Below are 10,399 nucleotides of genomic sequence, written 5' to 3'. Positions count from 1 at the left end.
ATTCTCTTGAATGCCGCCATCAATTCTAGCTTATACCATGAAGATTCTGATTAAGGAACCCAAGAGATATCCACTCAATCTAAGGTAGAACGAAGGTGGTTGTCAGGCACACGTTCATAGGTGAAAATGATGATGAGTGTCACAGATCATCACATTCATCAAGTTAAGGAACAAGTGATTGCATTAATACTCGAGGTACAACAGAGCTCCACACCTTAATCTATGGTGTGTAGAAACTCCACCGTTGAAAATACATAAGAACAAGGTCTAGGCATGGCCGAGAGGCCAGCCCCTATGATCTAAGATAGCATAAGAATACTCAAAGATAGCTACCAAGATGAGAATACAATTGTAAAAGGTCCTATTTGTAGAGAACTAGTAGCCTAGGGTTTACAAAGATGAGTAAATTACATAAAAATCCACTTCCGGGCCCCCTTGGTGTGTGCTTGGGCTGAGCATTGAAGCATTTTTGTGTAGAGACTCTTCTTGGAGTTAAACGCCAGCTTTTGTGCCAGTTTGGGCGTTTAACTCCCATTCTTGTGCCAGTTCCGGCGTTTTACGCCAAAATTCTTGAGCTGACTTGGAACGCCTATTTGGGCCATCAAATCTCGGGCAAAGTATGGACTATTATCCATTGCTGGAAAGCCCAGGATGTCTAATTTTCAACGCAGTTGAGAGCGCATCAATTGGGCTTCTGTAGCTCCAGAAAATCCACTTTGAGTGCAGGGAGGTCAGAATCCAATAGCATCTGCATCATTTACTTATTTCTGTAAACCCTAATAACTAGCCTAGTATAAATAGGACCTTTTACTATTTTATTGGACATGCTGGGATCTTTTGATCATCTTTTGATCTCTTGATCACATTTTAGAGGATGTCCAGTCGGCCATGCCTGCACCATCATCACTTATGTATTTTCAACGGTGGAGTTTCTACACACCATAGATTAAGGTGTGGAGCTTTGCTATTCCTCGAGTATTAATGCAATTACTACTGTTTTATATTCAATTCATGCTTATTCTTGCTCTAAGATATCCATTCGCACACAAGAACATTATGAATGTGATGATTATATGACGCTCATCATCATTCTCAACCTATGAACGCGTGCCTGACAAAAACTCTCGTTCTTTATGCAAACGAGCTTGAATGCATATCTCTTAGCCTTCTGGTTCACTATCAAAGTCTTCGTGGTATAAGCTAGAATCATTTGGCAGCATTCTTGAGATCCGGAAAGTCTAAACCTTATCTGTAGTATTCTGAGTAGGATCTGGGATGGGATGACTGTGACGAGCTTTAAACTCGCAAGTGTTGGGCGTGGTGACAGACGCAAAAGGATCAATGGATCCTATTCCAACATAAGTGAGAACCAACAGATGATTAGCCGTGTGGTGACAGCGTATTTGGACCATTTTCACTGAGAGGATGGACAATAGCCATTGCAACGGTGATCCCCTAACATACAGCTTGCCATAGAAAGGAGTATAAAGGATTGGATGAAGGCAGTAGGAAAGCAGAGATTCAGAAGGAATCACGCATCTCTATACGCTTATCTGAAATCCCCACAATGAATTGCATAAGTATCTCTATCTTTATTTTATGTTTTTTTATCTTTTAATTATCAAAACTCTATAACCATTTAAATCTGCCTGACTGAGATTTACAAGATGACCATAGCTTGCTTTAAGCCAACAATCTCTGTGGGATCGACCCTTACTCATGTAAGGTTTATTACTTGGACGACCTAGTGTACTTGCTGGTTAGTTGTACGAAGTTGTGAAAAAGAGTTGAGATTACAATTGTGCGTACCAAGTTGTTGGCGCCATTGAGATCACAATTTCGTACACCAACAGGGCTTTGTCAAAAGTGATCTTTCCAATAGGATATAGAAGATGAAAGCTCCCTATGTCTGGCATCTTCTTTGGTAGTTCATTCTGGACTAAAGCACTGCACTCATTGGTCAGTACCACAGTCTCATCTTCTGGCTCTGTTAAGGTAGCTATTGAGGCTCTTTTACCTCTGCAAGGAGTGGAAGAAAGCATGTACAAGGGAGAAAACATGAAGAAAACAAGGAAAAGCACACACAGCGAAGTGTGCATGCGCACAGCACTGTGTGCGTGCGCACAAGTGAGTATTTATATGTTTGGGTACGCACAGGCACCTGTGCGTACGCACAGGTCATCTTTCAGTCGAGTGTGCGGACGCACACGTCTGTGCGTCCGCACATGTCCCTGCACGTGATTGCATTAATGAAACATGTGTTGTGCGGATTTGGAGGCCTCTTGGCCCATTTTGGAAGGCTTGAAGGTTGAATTTGGATGCTATATGAAGGGGAACTCAACACATTTGAAGGCATGAGGACTTAGACATAATTTTGCATAGTTTTAATAGGAGTAGGAGTAGTGTAGATTAGGGAATTCTCTCTTAGGGTTTAGTTAGGGTTTGTAGCATTTTATACTTCAAGGATTGCTTTTGGATTTTGCAATTTACATTGTAAGTATTAATTGTCTCTTTCAATTACATTACTTGTTCTACACTTTCTTATATTTCCATTTCTCTTGTCAATATTTACTTTGCCTTGCTATTTTGGATTTCTAGTTGTTTAATTTGATGTTGATGGCTTTTATATGTTTGTTGAGTTGCTTTTATTGCTTTTGATCATTTATGGTTCATAACTTTCATTAATTTACCAATTTTGCCATGTTTTATGATTATGCCCATTAGGTGTTTGATGAAATTCCAATCTTAGTTTTGGGGTAATTTCCACCCCTTGGCTTGGGGAAAATGAGTCTATGAATTTCTAGAGCCATAATGTCCAACATTTAGTGACAATTCTTTGGTTGTTAGTTGTTATTGTTTCCACTAACACTAGCTTTTTACTAAGGTAACTAGTAAGTTAGCTAAGACTTGTAGATTGATAACAATTATGCTCACTTAACTTACTCTCCGATGTTAAGGGTTGACTTAGTGAGATTAATCGATCACAATTATCATAGTTGTGGTTATGGAAAGGAAGGGATTCCTTAACTCATCCTAAGTCAAGGTTGCATTTATGTTTTGAACCACCATTCCATCACTTTATAGTCTTACTTTTCCATATTACATACATAGTTCTTTTATTCCTTTATTAGTTTATTAATTGCAATTTTGCCTTGTTCTCTAATTCCTTTATTGCTTACTTCTTCATTGAAAACACCCCTTTGCTTCTCATAACCAAAATTGTACACTTGTTGTCACTAGTTCCTAGGGAGAACGACCCGAGAGTCGAAATACTCTCGGTTTATATTTGCTTTGTATTGTGACATCTTTAGAATTATAATTTGATTGATGATCAATTGTTGGGCTTGGACTATACTTGCAACGTCAATCCTATTTTTTAGTGTGAAAATCCAAACCCATGATCTTGGTCTCTTATCAAATTTTGGTGCCATTGCTGGGGAACTAGCGTCATAAGTGCTATATTTTGGTTGTTGTAAATATGTCCATAGTGTGAATACATACTTTTTGGGTTGTTTGCTTATTTTCGCTATTAATTACGATTTTTGTTTCTCTTGCAATTGATGTCTTTACTTTTTATTTCCTATTTTCTTTATGAGTTATCACGCTCTTAGTTTGGAGATTGGTTGTGATCATTTTGTAGGGATTGATGACTTTTATTTTGGATTGCATCATGGGTTTGGAGCATTGGTATGTGAAATTGTGATTCACACTTTTCACAACTCCGCATAGCTGACCAACAAGTGCACTGGGTCGTCCATGTAATACCTTACGTGAGTAAGGTCGATCCCACGGAGATTGACGACATGAAGCAAGCTATGGTCATCTTGTAAATCTCAGTTAGGCATATTCAAATGGTTATGAGGTTTTGATAAATAAAAAGATAAATAAAACATAAAATAAGATAGAGATACTTATGTAATTCATTGGTGGGAATTTCAGATAAGCGTTTGGAGATGCTTTGTTGCTTCTTAACATCTGCTTTCCTATTGTCTTCGTCCAATCATGCGCACTCCCTTCCATGGCAAGCTGTAAGTTGGTGGATCACCGTTGTCAATGGCTACCATCCATCCTCTCAGTGAAAATGGTCCAGCTACGGTTCTCACCGCAGGGCTAATCATCTGTCGGTTCTCACTTGTGATGGAATAAGATCCATTGATCCTTTTATGCACTGTTACTGCGCCCAACAGTCGTGAGTTTGAAGCTCGTCACAGTCATCCCCTCCCAAATCCTACTCGGAATATCACAGACAAGGTTTAGACTTTCCGGATCTCAAGAATGCTTGCAATCGTTTCTAGCCTATACCACGAAGGTTCTAATCTCAATGATTTGAATGGTCTATTGTCAGGAGATGCTAGTCAAACGCATGGATTAGAGACCCAAGAGAATATACTCCAGCTGGCATCCAATGACTACGTTAAACATCATTTAGACCGCTTGTGGTTGTCAGGCACGTGGATCTTGGCTAAGCGAGTACTAAAGATAGTGAGTGATTGTCATGGGTCACCCCTTCAGTCTGACTTAACTGAATTAAGTATGAGAGTATGTCTTGGAGAAGAACTAGGCGTGAATTGAAAGAAAAACAATAGTACTTGCATTAATTCATGAGGAACAGTAGAGCCCCTCACCTTAATCTATGAGGTGTAGAAACTCCACCATTGAAAATATATAAGACCAAAAGTTCTAGGCATGGCCGAATGGCCAGCCTCTAAAAAGGGTTCGAAGAACTCCCAAAAGGTCAAAGACTCCGAATACAATAGTAAAAAGTACTATTTATACTAAACTATTAACTAGGTTTAGAGAAAATGAGTAGATAGTGCAGAAATCCACTTCCGGGGCCCACTTGGTGTGTGTTTGGGCTGAGCCTTGAAGCTTTCACATGCATAGGCCATCCTTGGAGTTTAACTCCAGCTTTGGTGCTAGTTCCGGCGTTTTACGCTAGAAAATGGTCTCTGGTGGGCGTTTGGACGCCAGTTTAGGCCATGAAATCTCGAGCAAAGTATGAACTATTATATATTGCTGGAAAGCCCAAGATGTCTACTTTCCAACACAATTGAGAGCACGCCAATTGGGCTTCTGTAGCTCCACGAAATCCACTTCGAGTGCAGGAGGGTCTGAATCCAACAGCATTTGCAGTCCTTTCTCAGCCTCTGAATTAGATTTTTGCTCAGGTCCCTCAATTTTAGCCAGAAAATACCTGAAATCACAGAAAAACACACAAACTCATAGTAAAGTCTAGAAATATGATTTTTGCATAAAAATTAATAAAATATACTAAAAAGTAACTAAAACATACTAAAAACTACCTAAAAACAATGCCAAAAAGCGTATAAATTAACCGCTCATCACAACACCAAACTTAAATTGGTTCTTGTCCCCAAGAAACTGAAAAACAAAATAGGATAAAAAGAAGAGAATATACAATAAATCTCAAAATATCAATGAAGCTTAGTTCTAATTAGATGAGCGGGGCTAGTAGCTTTTTTCTTCTGAACAGTTTTGGCATCTCACTTTATCCTTTAAAGTTCAAAATGATTGGTATCCATAGGAACTCAGAATTGAGATAGGGTTATTGATTCTCCTAGTTTAGTATATTGATTCTTGAACACATGTACTTATGAGTCTTGGCTGTGACCCTAAGCATCTTGTTTTCCAGTATTACCACCGGATACATAAATGCCACAGACACATAACTGGGTGAACCTTTTCAAATTGTGACTCAGCTTTGCTAGAGTCCCTAGTTAGAGGTGTCCAGAGTTTTTAAGCACACTCTTTTTGCTTTGGATCACGACTTTAACTACTCAGTCTCAAGCTTTTCACTTGGACCTTCATGACACAAGCACATGGTTAGGGATAGCTTGATTTAGCCACTTAGGCCAGGATGTTATTCCTTTGGGCCCTCCTATCCACTGATGCTCAAAGCCTTGGATCCTCTTTACCCTTACCTTTTGGTTTAAAGGGCTATTGGCTTTTTCTGCTTGCTTTTTCTTTTTCTTTCTTTTCTTTTTCTTTATTTTTCGCATTTTTTTCACAAGCTTTGTATTTTTCACTGCTTTTCCTTACTTCAAGAATCAATTTTATGATTTTTTAGAGTATCAATAACATTTCTCTTTGTTCAGCATTCTTTCAAGAGCCAACAATTTTAACATTCATAAACTTCACTATAAAAAATATGCACTCTTCAAGCACTCATTCAGAAAATAAAAAGTATTGCCACCACATCAAAATAATTAAACTAATTTCAAGATAAAATTCGAAATTTATGCACTTCTTATTCTTTTGCAATTAGAAACATTTTTCATTTAAGAAAGGTGAAGGATTCATGGGACATTCATTGCTTCAAGGCATAGACACTAGACACTAATGATCATGTAATAAAGACACAAACATAGACAAAACATAAAGCATAAGAAATGAAAAACAGAAAAAACAAATAACAAGGATATTAAAGAACTGGTGCACCTTAGTGATGGCGGCTAGTTCTTCTTCTTGAAGATCCTATAGAGTGCTTGAGCTCCTCATAATCTCTTCCTTACCTTTGTTGTTCCTCCCTCATGGCTCTTTGGTCCTCTCTCTAATTTCATGGAGGATGATGGAGTGCACTTGATACTCCATCCTTAGTTGCTCCATGTTGAAACTCAATTCTCCTAAAGAGGTGTTGAGTTGCTCCCAATAGTTGTGTGGAGGAAAATACATCCCTTGAGGCATCTCAAGGATTTCTTGATGAGGGAATTCCTCATGCTCTTGTTGAGGTCCATGAGTGGGCTCTCTTGTTTGCTCCATCCTCTTTTTAGTGATCAAGGATCACCTATTTCTTGGCCACAACTTCATAGAAGTGGTCTTGATGGACCTTTGAGATGAATCTCTCCATCTTTCGTGACTCAAAGGTGGAAACAATTGCCTTCCCTTTCCTCTTTCTAGAGGTTTCTCCGGTCTTAGGTGCCATTAATGGTTATGGAAAAATAAAAAGCAACGTTTTTTTCCACACCAAACTTAAAAGGTTTGCTCGTCCTCGAGCAAAAGAAGAAAGAAAGGAGAAGAAGAATAAGAAATAGAGGAGAAGGAGGTGTGAGGGAATTCAGCCAAGGCGGTTAAGTATTGGAGATGTGTGAAATGGAAGTTGGTAAGGAGGGTTATTTATAGGGAAAGGGAGAGAGAGTAACCATGTGGAGAATCAGTGGGTTTGGGAGGGAAGTGGTTTAAATGATGGAAAATAGTGGATGGATGTGAGTGGTGAAGAGGTTGTGGGGAACAAGGTAGGATTTGATAGGTGAATGGTGTTTGGGGAAGGGTGTTATGGAAAGGTGTGAAGATGAATGAGAATGAGTTGGGGTAAGTAGGAATCCTATGGGGTCCACAGATCCTGAGGTGTGAAGGATTTCTCATTCCTACACCTTTCTAGCGTTTAAACGCCCTCTGTGTGGCATTTCTGGCATTAAACACCAGGCTGATGCCCATTTCTGGCATTAAACGCTAGTCTGGCTGCCAGTTCTGGCGTTTAACAGTCAGAATGCTGCCAGACTAGGCGTTTAAACGCCCATTCTGCTACCCTTACTGGCGTTTAACGCCAGCCAAACATTAGACACCCTTTTCTGGCGTTTAACGCCCAGAATGGTGTCAGACTGGGCGTTAAACGCCCACTTTGCCAGCCTTACTGCGTTTGAACGCCAGTAAACTCGCCCTCCTTGGGTGTGCTAATTTTTTTTTTTGCTATTTTTGATTCCTGCTTTAATTCTACAGCTGTTGTTGTGACTCCACATGATCATCAACCTAAAGAAGACATAGACTAACAATGGAAAATAAAATGAAAGAGTAATTAATATAGTAAAATAAAATTGGGTTGCCTCCCAACAAGCACTTCTTTAATGTCAATATATTGACAGGAAGCTCTTACAGAGCTTCACAGGTGCTCAGCGCATGATTGTGGCCTCCCAACACCAAACTTAGAGTTTGAGTGTGGGGGCTCTGCTTAACTCTGTATTGAGAGAAGCTTTTCATGCTTCCTCTCCATGGTTACAGAGAAAGATCCTTGAACCTTGAACATAAGGTAGTCCTCATTCAGTTGCAGGACTAACTCTCCTCTGTCCACATCAATCACAGCCCTTGCTGTGGCTAGGAAGGGTCTTCCAGGGATGATGGATTCATCCTCATCACTCCCAGTGTTTAGAATTATGAAGTTAGCAAGGACCTAAAGGCCTTCAACCTTCACTAAGACATCCTCTACAAGTCCATAAGCCTATTTCATTGATTTGTCTGCCATCTCTAGTGAGATTCTTGCAGCTTGTACCTTAAAGCTCCCTAGTTTTTCCATTACAGAGAGTGGCATAAGGTTGATACCTAGCCCCAGGTCACACAGATACTTTTCAAATGTCATGGTGCCTATGGTGCAAGGTATTAGGAACTTTCCGGGATCCTGTTTCTTTTGAGGTAATTGATGGTGTTTTTGAGGAAAACGAATTTCCAAACACACAACTCACTGGCAAGTATACCGGGTTGCATCAAGTAGTAATAACACACTTAGAGTGAGGTTGATCCCATAGGGATTGATGGATCAAGCAACTTTAGTGGGTGATTAGTTTAGTCAAACTAACATTGAAGTGAAATTGGATGAAATGTATGCTGCAGAATGTAAAATTTGCAGGGAAATTAAAGTTGCAGAAAGTAAATGGAACAGAAACTTAAAGAGCAAGAAATGTAAATTGCAAAAACTTAAATGACAAGAAATGTAAATTGCATCAAAAGTAAAGGGGGCTGGGTGATGAAAATTAAAAAAAGCAATAGATCCAAGCTTAGAGCAACTGCAGAGAATTAAATTTGCAGAAAAAGTAAATCAGATCATGAACAGAAATGTAAAATGCCAAACAAGTGCAGAAGAATTAAATTTCTTGAAAGTAAATTGAATTGGGTGCTAGGAATTAAAATTCAACAAGAAAATGTAAAGTGCAATCAATCAGAGAGCTAGAATATGAAATGGGATGCAGCAGATCTCATACAGAAAAGGAAAATTGCTTGAAGAAGAAACACAATGTAATTCAGCTCAATTGTAAAATTTAAAGAGACAAGATCTCACGGAATCAATGAGACTAGAAAATAAGTCTAGATCTCAATTTCTTCCTTGATTAAAGTAGAAAGCAGATTGAAGAAGAAAGACAGATGAAAGCAGTAAGAGAGTTTTGATTCAAATCCTTAATTTCTTGAATTATGCAGAAGAACCAAATAGAGACGTTGCAAATGGAGAATAAAAACAGAATTCGTTTCAATCTCAATCCAAGATTCAAATTCAAAGAAAGAAAAACTATAAGAGAGAGAGAGAGAGAGCAAAATAAAAACTAAAGAGTGCAAAACTCCCTATTGGAGCCAGCCTTCCCTAATGGAGCTCCTCCTTTACAAAGATGAAAATGATGCGTTATATAGGCTTTACAAAGTGAAAATTAAAACAAATTACAATTAAAATGAAAATTCTAATCTAATTGATCCTTGTGCCTTTGAGTGATTATAATGGGCTTAGCTTGCTTTGGATTTGAGGAAGAGTGGGTCTGGATGGCCTTGGTTCAATTGGTGAAGAATTGAGTTCAAAGGGAATTTTAATTGAATTTTGGCCCATGGGTGTTGCTCCCAGGGCAATGCTCAGCTCTCCCCAACAGCGCAGCATCCAAGCCTTACTTTGGCCTTGCAATGTGCGTGACAAGCTAGTGTACGTCAGGGTAGCGCTCTGCTCTCCTTGAGAGCGTAGCATCCTTGCTTCCTTGGTGAGGTACCCGTGTTCAAGTCTTGGGGTTGCATTCTTGCCCAATTTCCTTGCATTTTCTTTGGGAGAGAGCACGACAATGCTCTCCAAGAGAGCGCTGTGCTCTCCAAGTGAGCGCTACTTTGCTTTGGAGTGAGGCTCCCTCTTCGAATCCTGGTGAAGCCACTTTGATTCATTTTTGCTTGTTTTTGGTTCTTAAAGATGCCTTTCACTGGTGCCACAATTTCATGCCAAATATGGATTGCCATATATCGTTGGAAAGCTCTGAATGTCAGCTTTTCAACACAACTAGAAGCACATCAATAAGACATTTGTAGCTCATGTTATGGTCCTTTGAAGGAGGCATGGTCATGCTGTGAGTGCCCAAGCTTAACTTAGCGAAAATTTTGCTTCCAAGTTCATTTTTGCATCACGATAATGCTCTGCTCTTGGCAAGAGTGTAGCACTCCCCCTTGTTTCCTTGATTTGGTCATGGGCCACGCTTTTAAAAGCGTGGCCTAAGGCTCCAAAGTGTGCTCTAACTTCAAAGTGTGCCCTAAAGCTATTTTTTTCTCCTTTTTAGCTTATTTTGTGCTTCTTTGCTTCTTTTTCTTCTTATTTCCTACATGATTTATAAAATTAAAAGATCAAAGAAATATATCAATTAAGTACAAA

The sequence above is a fragment of the Arachis duranensis genome, chromosome 4, assembly GCF_000817695.3.
Source record: "Arachis duranensis cultivar V14167 chromosome 4, aradu.V14167.gnm2.J7QH, whole genome shotgun sequence".
Classification (NCBI taxonomy): Eukaryota; Viridiplantae; Streptophyta; class Magnoliopsida; order Fabales; family Fabaceae; genus Arachis; species Arachis duranensis.
This window is presented reverse-complemented; position numbering follows the sequence as displayed.